At 41.7% G+C, this 11,710-nt stretch overlaps 1 long non-coding RNA gene across 1 annotated transcript; it reads right to left on the reverse strand.

The window, feature by feature from the left end:
* Nucleotides 1–482: 482 nt before the first annotated feature.
* On the reverse strand, nt 483–10,872 carry LOC125158930 (uncharacterized). Its single transcript, XR_007149580.1, has 3 exons — nt 10,789–10,872; nt 2,108–2,237; nt 483–1,674 (listed from the first exon to the last, which is right to left on the reverse strand). It is a non-coding gene; the product is annotated as an uncharacterized LOC125158930 (long non-coding RNA).
* Between the last annotated feature and the right edge of the window lie 838 nt (nt 10,873–11,710).

Consider the following 11,710-nt stretch of genomic DNA (forward strand, 5'->3'; position numbering starts at 1 on the left):
GTTAAATTATAAGAAGATTTTATTTTTCTCCACTCACAAGTTGAATGGTAGCATGTATCTCAACAACATCTTGGGCAGATTCTGGTAGCTTCCCGGTCAGTTTTGGTTATTAAAATCCATCTAATCTCTAATCCTATTTAAAGTTCTCTCTTCCCTCTTGTTGTGTTCAGTGGGCTTTGAAAGTGAGGAGGGGTTCCAGCTTGCCCTTTTACTCTTTGGCCAACTCCCTCTTCCTCCTTGGAGTGTCCACTGGGCAGTGTGTCTGTCTTCTCCTCCCTTACCAAAACTGGAGCTCTATGCTTTCAGGAATGTTGGTTGAAGAAGGAACAATAAGGTATAGGTGTTGCTTCCCTACCTGCGGGTCTCCTTTTTAGGCTGTGGCCATGTGGCTGGCTTATATTAGGCATTGTTTTATATATATATATATATATATATATATATATATATATATGGAAAAATTATTTGTTTACCTAAAATTCAAATTTAACTGGATATCCTGTATTTTATCTGGCAGCCCTACCTCTCTCACCTCTTCTTTTCAGCAGGCTTCCTTTTGGATGAACTTTGGTAGGACGGCTCTTGACTTGGGAGGTTCATGTTCTTGCTGTACTCTTCCATTCTACTTCTCTCTCATAGCCAGCTCTCCCCACTATGTGTTTCCCCTGCTCAGAACCTCATATTCCAAAAGTAGTCTAATCAGGAGATATGATGCAGTCTTCTCTGCTTGCAGGTAACCTCACTCTTGGAGTGTGTGTGTGTGTGTGTGCATGCGTGTGTGTGTGTGTGTACACATAAAATGAAGAATGCATATTAAATTTTATCAAAAGCCTTTTTGGCATCTATTGAGATGATCATATGGTTTTTATCCTTTTACCAATTTACATGATTTATATTCATGGATTTCTTATATTGCATTCCTGGAATAATCTCTACTTGGTGATAGTGCATTTTTTTTTTTTCCCGAGGATCACTGTGCTTCCTTTCCCAGTTCTTTATATAGGAATCTGGTATGTATGTTTCATAAGATAAATCCGGAGAAGGAATTATGTTGGGTTCTAAAGAAATTGGAAACATTTCCACTTATTTTAATTAAAAAAACCCTTTTTTTACTATGTTTCCGAAGGCTATTTAACATAGGAGTTATGTGTTATTTGAAAGCTTGAAATCAAGTTCAGTAAGACCATCTTCACCAGGGACTGTTTTGAGGCAGATTTTGCCCTTTTTTGCTTTTTACTTTCTTCCTTTTTCATTGTTCTGTTCAAATGCCTGAGGGAGGACGGCCTCCCTTCCGTGGGAGTTCCCAGTTCCCAAGGGGAGGACTCCTGGTTTCTGCTTTCACTGCCTCGCTCACTCCCCGTTGAGGGGCATTCCAGGTTGGTGGGTAGTGATGTGGACGTCTCCCCATGGACTCTTGCTAGCCTGTTACCGGGGGCTCCAAGTGCAGAGTGTTTATCCCTCTCTCCTCCAGATGAAGGCAAGGTCACGGTGCGGGTGATGGCACCCTCAGCTGGACCACCTGAGGTCAGGCTTGGGGGATGGCAGGTGTGGGAGATGTCAGGAAGACTTTGGGGCTGTGAAGCTAGCTGTCCTGGTTGGCATGTCAGTGTTGACACTGGTATTGTGCTCTACACCTGCCTGTCTTCTGAGTCCTATTTTTTTAGCTGGTCCTGAGCCCTGGAGGGAAACAATAGTGAATTTATTCAGCCCCAAATCTTACAAAGTGTCTCCCTTTTACAGAACCAGTGCTGGCAATTTATTTTAAAGAAGTTTTTGTTTTCAGATTCTTTTTTTTTTTTTTCCAAATGCAGTAGCATAAGGCTATTATAACATTTGTTTATATTTAAAAATTTCCACTGTATCTTTTATATCCCTTTGGCAAATCCTTTTTTAATTTTGTAAATAGGGTTCTCAGTGGTTTACTTATTGTTTTCATCTTTTCAGAGAACCGGCTTTCGGGCTGATTAATCAGTTTCAGTTTTTCTGTTTACACATTCATTATTTCCTGTTTTTCATCTTAATCCATTCTTTTCATACGTTTTGTATGTTTTCCTTAAGGATATTTTGATGCCCTTTTTAGTCCCTTGGTTTGGAGGCTTCCTGCATTCACCTTTATGCTAATTATGCAGCATCCAGCTGGTAAGATCCAGGGAGTAATTAAATCAGATAATGCACATTCAGCTCTTGTCACTGTGCTTAGAATATAGTAGACACTCCATTGATGGTAGCTATTTAGAAAACTGACAATAAGAACGAAAAACATATTTTAAGAATCGGAGTTTTTTCTGAGTACAGTTTGGACACATTCTTCTTTTTAAAAATTAAAAAAAAATATTTATCCTTTGAGAGAGAGAGAGAGAGAAAGAGAGACAGAGCATGAGCAGGGAAGGGGCAGAGAGAGGGAGACACAGAATCCAAAGCAGGCTCCAGCTCTGAGCTGTCAGCACAGAGCCCAATGCGGGGCTTGAACTCACAAACCCTGAGATCGTGACCCGAGCTGAAGTCGGACGCTTAACTGACTGAGCCACCCAGGCGCCCCCGGTTTGGACACATTTTATACACTCTGATATGTAGTGCTGTAATTGTGATTACTTTTTTAATAGTCTTCCTTTGGGATGGCCATTTCTTCTTTAATCAGATATTTATTTATTTGTTAATCGACATGTGTGTATGTATGTACATGTTATTTTCAAAAGGTTGGATTTGGAAGTATAAGTTTTCATTTATTTGTAATTCTATGTATCACCGTTTGGTAATATGACCTGTATAATCTCATTTCCCCCCCTTTTTAAAAATTGTGGTGAAACATACATAACATGCAATTTTACCATCTTAGCCATTTTTAACTGTATAGTTAGCTGGTATTTAATACCTTCCCAATATTGTGCAATCATCACCACCATCCATCTCCAGAGCTGTTTTCATCTCTACGGTTTTGATGATTTTTTTTTTCAACGTTTATTTATTTTTGGGACAGAGAGAGACAGAGCATGAACGGGGGAGGGGCAGAGAGGGAGGGAGACACAGAATCGGAAACAGGCTCCAGGCTCCGAGCCATCAGCCCAGAGCCCGACGCGGGGCTTGAACTCACAGACCGCGAGATCGTGACCTGGCTGAAGTCGGACGCTTAACCGACTGCGCCACCCAGGCGCCCCCGGTTTTGATGATTTTTATGGACTCATACGGTATTTGTCTTCTTTGTGGTTCGTTTATTTCATCCAGCATAATGTCCTCAAGATCTATCTATGTTGAGGCGAATGTCAGAATTTCCTTACTTTTTAAGGCCGAATAATATTCCATGGTGTGACTGGATCACGTTTTGCTCATTTGTCTATTGATGGACACTTGAGTTCCTTCCACGTACTAGCTCTTGTAAATAATGATATTATAAACGTGGGTCTACAAATGTCTTTTCAAAGCCCTGCTTTAAATTCTTCTGGGTGTATGCTTGGAACAGGGATTGCTGGATCATACGGTAATTCTATGTCTAATTTTTGGAGGAAGTACCAGACTATTTTCCACAGGAGCCACACCGGTTCATATTCCCACCAATAGTGCACAAGTGTTCTAATTTCTGTACATCCTTGCCAACACTTGTTATGTTCTATTTTTATGGTAGTGGACATCCTTATGGGTGTGAGGTGCTATGTCATTGTAGTTTTGATTTATATTTCCCTAATGAAGAGTAATGTTGAGCTTCTTTTCATGTGTTTACTGGCCCATTTGTACACCTTTGGAGAAATGTCTACTCAAGTCCTTTGACATTTTTTAGTTGAACTGTTTGGTTTTTGTTACTGAGTTTCAGGAGTTCCCTGTATTTTTCTGAATACTAACTCCTTATCCATATCCATATGTAAATCTGTATCTATATCAGATGTTTGCAGATATCTTCTCTGATCCTGTGGGGTGTCTTTTCACACTGTTGATAGTACCTTTTGATGCAGAAAATTAAATTTTTTTTCATGAAGTCTAATTTGTCTATTTTTTCCTTTTGTCTCCTGTGCCTTTGGTGTCATATCCAAGAAACTAAAATCCAGTGACATGTAAATTTTGCCCTATGTTTTATTCTATGAGTTTTATAGTTATATTCTTACATCTTTGAGCTAATTTTTGTATATGGTGTGAGGTAAGGGTCCAACTTTATTCTTTTGCATGTGGATGTTAGTTTTCCTGGCACCATTTGTTGAAAAGCACTCTTGTCAAAAATCATTTGACCATATAGATGAAGGGTTATTTCTGGGATTTCTATTTTATCTCATTGGTCTATATTCTGTTTCCATTCCTATAGCTTTGTAGCAAGTTTTGAAATCACAAGTGTGAGTCTTTTAACTGTGTTCTTCGAGATTATTTTGACTGTTTTGGGCCCCTTGAGATTCCCAATGAATTTTAGAATGGGTTTTTTTACATCTGCAAAAAAATGTCATTGGGATTTTGATAGGGGTTACATTGAATCTGTAGGTTGCTTTGGATAGTATTGGTATCTTAACAATATTACATCTTCCAATCCATGAATATGGGATGTGTTTTCATTTATTTATATCTTCTTTAATTTCACTCTGCAATGTCTTGTAGTTTTCACTCTGTAAGTCTTTACTCTCCTAGGTTAAGTTAATTCTTAAGTATTTTCTTCTTTCTGATGCAAATATGATAATTTTCATGATTTCCTTTTCAAATTGTTCACATTACTGTACAGAAGTGCAACTGACATTGGTGAGTTGACTTTGTATCCTACTACTTTGATGAATTCATTTACTAGTATAAAAAATGTGTGTGTGTGTGTATTCTCTTTAAAATTTTCCTCATATAAGATCTCATCATTTGTGAGAAGAACTAATTTTACTTCTTCTTTTCCAATTTGGATGACTTATTTCTTTTCTTGCCTAATTGCCTTGGCTAGAACTTCTGGTGCTATACTGAATAGAAGTGGTAAGAGTGGACATCCTTGCCTTGGTCCTGATCTTGGAGGAAAAGCTTTCAGTCTTTCACCATTGAGTATAATATAATGCTCACTGTGGGTTTTTCACATATGGCTTTTATTATGTTGAGGTAGTTTCCCTTTATTCCTAGTTTGTTGAGTGTTGTTTTTTTTTTTTTTTTTTCAAAATAGCGTTGAATTTTGTGAAACGTTTTTTCCTGCATCAATTAAAATAATCCTGTGGTTTTTTCTTTCCTTCAGTCTGTTAATATGGTGCATTATGTTGACCGATTTGCATACGTTGAGCCGTGCTTGTGTTCTAGGAGTAAAGTCCGCTTGGTCGTGATGTATAATTCTTTCAATAGGTTGCTGATACTTTGTTGAGGATTTTTGCATCAATGTTTGTGTGGGATGTCCATCTGTAGTTTTCTTGTAGTGGTTTTGTGTGGGCTTTTACTGAGGTAATACTGACTTCCTGCATCATTTCCTTTTAAATCCATTGAGGTATTATTCCTTATTTGCTGTATGATACATTTTTGTGAATGTTTCATGAGTTTGAAAAATTTATCTGTATTTGATGTTTATTAATTTTTTTTTTCAACGTTTATTTATTTTTGGAACAGAGAGAGACAGAGCATGAACGGGGGAGGGGCAGAGAGAGAGGGAGACACAGAATCGGAAACAGGCTCCAGGCTCTGAGCCATCAGCCCAGAGCCTGACGCGGGGCTCGAACTCACGGACCGCGAGATCGTGACCTGGCTGAAGTCGGACGCTTAACCGACTGCGCCACCCAGGCGCCCCTGTATTTGATGTTTAAAGGGTGCAAATCTTTTTAAAAAATTTTTAATGTTGGTTTAGTTTTGAGAGAGAGAGAGAGAGGAAGAGAGAGAGACAGAGAGCGAGCAGGGGAGGGGCAGAGGAAGAGAGGGAGACACAGAATCTGAAGCAGGTTCCAGGCCCCATGCTGTCAGGACAGAGCCTGATGAGAGACCTGAACTCACAAACCTCGAGATCATGACCTGAGCTGAAGTCAGACGCTTAACCGACTGAGCCACCCAGGAGCCCCAAAGGTGCAAGTCTTAATACATCTACTAAAGCAGACTCTGTATTTGTGTCGTTTAGATCTCCAACTCCGCATCGAAGATTTGTAAGACGCTTAGTTGTCTTCTACCACAAACATGTTTTCTCAGTTTCTCCTTGTGTCATGAAGAGTTTACACTTCAAATATTTTAATGCCATGTTATTTGGCACAGAAATATTCATACTCATATCTTTATTTTGCATTCTTTAATTTTTTTTAAGATTTATTTATTTGAGAGAGATAGAGCATGATCAGGGGAGGGTCAAGAGGGAGAGACAGAATCCCAAGCAGGCTCCATGCTATCAGTGTGGAACTCAATGCAGGACTCAAACTCACGGACTGTAAGATCATGACCTGAGCTGAAATAAAGAGCTGGACGCCCAACTGACTGAGCCACCCAGGTGCCCCTTACTTTGCATTCTAACCTTCGTAGATTATACTCAGATAGGATATGTTTGGTGTCTAGTGGTATCTTTTGATATTTAGTACTTTTTATGAAAGTACTTATAATTTATGTATATATTTAGAAACTATGCAGTACACCCTATTTCATAATTTCATTAAAAAAAATAATTTGTTTGGAGGCACCTGGGTGGCTCAGTTGGTTAAACGTGTAACTTCAGCCCAGGACATGATCTCATGGTTCGTAAGTTCGAGCCCCACATCGGGCTCTGTGCTCTCAGGGAAGATCCCACTTAGGATCCTCTGTCTCCCTCTCTCTCTGCCCCTCCCCTGCTCACTTTCTCTCTCTCTCTGTAAAAAATAAATAATCATTAAAAAATAATTTGTTTGTTTTGTTGTTATGGAAGTAATATATGTTTATTGTAGAAATTAGAAAATATAGGGGCACGTGGGTGGCTCAGTTGGTTGAGCATCCAGCTTCGGCTCAGGTTATGATCTCATGGTTTGTGAGTTCAAGCCCCGCATCGGGCTCTGTGCTGACAGCTTAGGGCCTGGAGCCCACTTCAGATTCTGTGTCTCCCTCTCTCTCTGCCCCTTCCATGCTCACACTCTGTCTCTCTCTCAAAAAATAAAGATTAAAACAAATAAAAAAAAAAGAAATTAGAAAATATAATTAAATGAAAAAAAGAAAATATAATTCACCCACAGTCTCTCAAACCACTGTTAACTTTATGTTATTTCTTTCTCGAGGCTTTTTGTATCTGTATAATGCACATTTTTATGTATGCAAAGAATTGTATTATTTAGCTCCTAAATTAATTCTCAGTGAAAGCAACCCACAATCAACAATTAGATTTTGGGTCATTAAATATTTTTCTAGGGCGTGATTTTTAATGCAGCATAATATTCTCTCTTATATGTGGACTATCTTTTTTTGGTCACCTTGATTTTGGTTTTATGCTTTAAAAAAAATTTTTTTTATTACTGAGTTTTGTTTTAAGCACAGGCTTTCCCTCACTGCCTGTTCGTTAGAGCTGGGCTCTCTTCTCTGAGCCATGGCACAGGGCTGACCCCACAGATGGTCAGAAAGTGGCTGGCTCCCTCACTGTGTCACTTTAACTTGGGGTTGAGAGCTTTTCTGACCTGAAGGCCAGGGAGGTAATCCCTGCTTCGGAGGTTTCCACCAGATTCTAGGACCCTCCAATCTGTCCTTAGGCTTCCCTACACAATTTGGACAATGGTCTGCCAGAAGTCAGCAGGGTTGAGGAGACAACAAAGAGAAGAACCAGAAAGCACACACACACACACACACACACACACACACACACACGATGTAATGCAAAGTGTAGAAAATTATTAGTCAACTTGATTACAAGAAACGTAAACAGCCAAATTTCCTTTAAACGTATATTGAGTTAAATAATAAAATTCAATTATATATGTATAGTCATATAGATACTTAGAGTAGACACATTGAATCATGATATTTTATCTTTTTAAAATATTGCTGACTTGGGCTTGCTCACATTAAAAAACATTTTTTTTAATGTTTATTTTTGAGAGACAGAGAGAGAGAGACAGAGCACGAGTGGAGGAGGGGCAAAGGGACAGACACACACAGAATCCAAAGCAGGGTCCGGGCTCCGAGCTGTCAGCACAGAGCCCGACACGGGGCTTGAACTCATGAACCGTGAGATCATGACCTGAGCTGAAGTCGGAGGCTTAACCAACTGAGCCACCCAAGCACCCCAGGCTTGCTGGTATTTTTAATAAGTCCTTGTCTGAATTTTGATATCAAAGTTATATTGGCCTCCTACAATAAAAAATAGGTGAGGTTGACTGATAGAAAAAATGTTATTTTTCAGAGAACAATAAAGAAGAAACATAACGAAAATTATTTATGTAAGTTTTTTTATAGTTGTTATATTCCATGCATAATTATGTTCCTTTTTATATTCCTATGATTTCTTTTTTTTCTGTCTCTCATCTGGCTAGAGATTTATGTTTATTTCACAATTCTGCTTTTACTTGTCCTTTCTCTTGTTTCTATCTTCTTTTCACTTTTATAAAGAGAACTTTACATTATATGTGGTTTATGGTCATCTCTTGACTTGATTCAAATTTATTCTAATTAGAAAATGCTGCCTTTGGTTGGACACGCAATGCATTGATTTTCAATCTATGTTTCTATAAATTTCCGGCAGAGAAGTATGTTAGCAGCATCCCAGCTAATGGTATTTTCATTACTGGTTAATTCTAAGTATAGAAGCTTCCAGTATGATTTATGCTTTGACAGGAGTTTTTTTTGTTTGTTTTTAATTCCAGTGTAGTCAACATACGTGCTCTATTAGTTTCAGGTGTACAATATAGTGATTCAACACTTTCATATATTACTCAGGGTACTCTTCGTTACCCTCACCTGTTTCATGACGTGAGTTTTTAAAAACTTTTCTATATGCATGGGCTCTAAAGAACACGTCTTTGGGGCGCCTGGGTGGCTCGGTCGGTTAGGCGTCCAACTCTTGGTTTCGGCTCAGGTCGTGATCTCACGGTTTCGTGAGTTCGAGCCACGCATCGGGCTCTGTGCTGGCCGCTCGGAGCCTGCTTGGGATTCTCTCTCTCCTTCTCTCTCTGCCCCTCCCCCACTCACGCGGTCTCTGTCTCATAAATAAACTTAAAAAGACCCACATATCTTTCTCACTCCGTTTCATTGTGTTCCAACAGTAATAGTCCTTGAGATTTGCTGAAGCTTCCTTAGTGGCCTACAGTGTGGTCTTTGTAGAAGTTCGAGGTACGCTTAGTTTAGAACACGTCTATTCTCCAATTGCCGTAGGCTGATTTCTACACATGTCCGTGAATTAAGCCTGTAAATTATGTTCGGGTCTACGTTTTGATCAGTATATATTTTTTTCTGCGTGACCTGTTTATTGAGATGGTTGTATTGTTTCCACGATAAGTGTGGGTTTGTCAACATTTGTTTCCTGTTTTGAAGCCCTTTTTAATATACGAACATTACTCTCCGGTAACGTGGACATTTTGTCCTTCTGTTGGGATGATCTCTGTGCGGGACGGTGGCGAAGTTCAGGCTGCTGGACACTGCACGGGACTCCTCCAGTGAGGTGGGGGGAGCCGGGGCCAGGTCCCGGCGAGTGGGGCACACCGACTCGGGGCTGGCTGGTGGCAAAAGAGGCGCTGAGATAACTGTGGGACGATGGGAAAGCAACAGAAGCCACCTGGACAAGGGCAGAGGCCCTTCGCTCAGACTCGCTGCAGCAGGGGACGCGGCCACCATCCCCCGCGCTTGGCAGACTCACAGGCGGGCAGGGGAGGGGGACGAAAGGAAGGAAGGCTGCAGGTGTGCCCTGGTGCCAGCCGTTGGTGTGGGGAGGCTGGAGGCAGGCTCACTGCAGGTGACATCCCGGGGAGCACATTTGACTTTCGCTGGCCCGTGCTGATGCAGAAGCGGGGGCGAGAATGAGGGATCCCGCCGGTCACGGCCCAATCCTGGCCCTTCTGGGCCAGTTGCTGCAGAGGTGCAGCCTGGCTTCCTGAGCCGGTCACTGCAGGGCTCGTGGGTCAGAGTTCTGTTGTCACATAGGCCCCGGCCATTGTCCACGTGCGTATTCGGTCTCTCAATACGCCGCCATATAGTTTTGACGTGTAAAATATGGCTCATTGCGAGAATTTTTTTTTTTCCATTTTGATCTTTCTGTAATTTACATACAGGGTGATCTGTAGGAAGGAGCGGTGACTGAGAACTCGCTTCATCTACCCTACAATCCTGGGAGATGAGGGAGGCCAAGGTTCTCATCCCCACTGAGAGGCAGAGAGGCAAGTGAAAGAACGGATTTGGCCGAGGTCAGGCCCCGAGAAGCTTCCAGCAGGGTTACACCTCTCTCTTTCACACACCGGGCTTTCTCTTGTGCCCTTTCCCGGGCACCCAGGGAAGAAAGCCTTGCCTCAAGGCCAGCAGACCCGTAAGGAACAGAAGGTTCAGGCTGGCACACGTGTGACGAAGGAAACCTTCCGTCAGATTACTTTGCTCATGCAGCCAGGCTCCGAGCTGTCAGCGCAGAGCCCGACGCGGGACTCAGACTGTGGGATCATGACCTGAGCTGAAGTCGGACGCTCAACCGACTGACCCACCTGGGCGCTCCACTGGCAATATTCTTAATGTAGACAAGGGAACTCGGGATTACTTCACAAAGAGGTCACGAGGGAGAAAACAATTCCCATACCCAAGACCTGCACTGTTAGCGATGTATATGCAGATGCTTCCTAGCTTTGTAGAACAGCTATAATAAATACTCAAAGCTCGCTCTTTCCCAACCCTTCGTCTGAATGTCCTGAGAGCTGGCATCTCAACAACACTACAACGCTTCACAAAGCTCACCTTGATCATTTTCTTAAATGTGACGGTGGTTATGCCAACACAAGACAGCATGCCCAGGCAAAATGTTAAAAGGTCACTCGGTTGTTAAAGGGCTTGACGAATGTTTGTAAAATTCTAGAATATATCCATTGATGACGCAATGCTTCACTGACCTTTCCATTCAAATACACTGGCATCATATATATCGGGGGTTGGCGAACCCTGACCTGCAGGCCACATCTGGCCCTCTGCCACTTTGTGCCCATAAAGTTTTATTAGCACACAGCCACACCCATTTGTTTACACATTGTCACCAACCACTATCATGCTAGATGGGCAGATGTGAGTCGCTGCAGCAGAGATCACGTGGTCTTCAAAGCCCAAATTGTTTATTATCTGGTTGGCCCTTGACAGAAAAGTTTGTCACCTCTGCTCTATGCCCAGTAGAAAATGGTGGTTGTCTTTAGCTCGGAGCCATACAGCTGGGGAGGAAAACTTTTAAACACCAGGCTGAACCAGAAGGGCGAGAATGGAAATCCTCTGTGTTTCAGCAAAAGAAAACCCAAACCAAGAACTCTGGTTTGCTCCGCAGTTCCGTATTCTACCGTTTGTCATGGGGCTGTGTTTTTCCACCAACAGATGATGACCATTAAAGAAAAAAAATAGAACTTTTCAGGAGATGATTTTCCATAAACACTCTGTCTTCATAGAGCGGAGTCCTTCTGAGCAACAGAAGACATACCAGAGACATTTTAAAATCTCTCCTCGTGATCTAATTCCCGTGCCGAGCAAAGACCATGTTGGTGTGGTCTCTGGACGTGAGAGCTGGATCTGGGCCTGAGGACCGAGCGGCGGAACCAACCCCTGTGACCGTAGATGAGTGTCCCATGGGTCCTCCATTTCCCTGTCTGTAAAATAGTCTTATCTGAGAGGTGGGGTGCTG

This window comes from Prionailurus viverrinus, unplaced genomic scaffold (genome assembly GCF_022837055.1).
Source record: "Prionailurus viverrinus isolate Anna unplaced genomic scaffold, UM_Priviv_1.0 scaffold_39, whole genome shotgun sequence".
Lineage (NCBI taxonomy): Eukaryota > Metazoa > Chordata > Mammalia > Carnivora > Felidae > Prionailurus > Prionailurus viverrinus.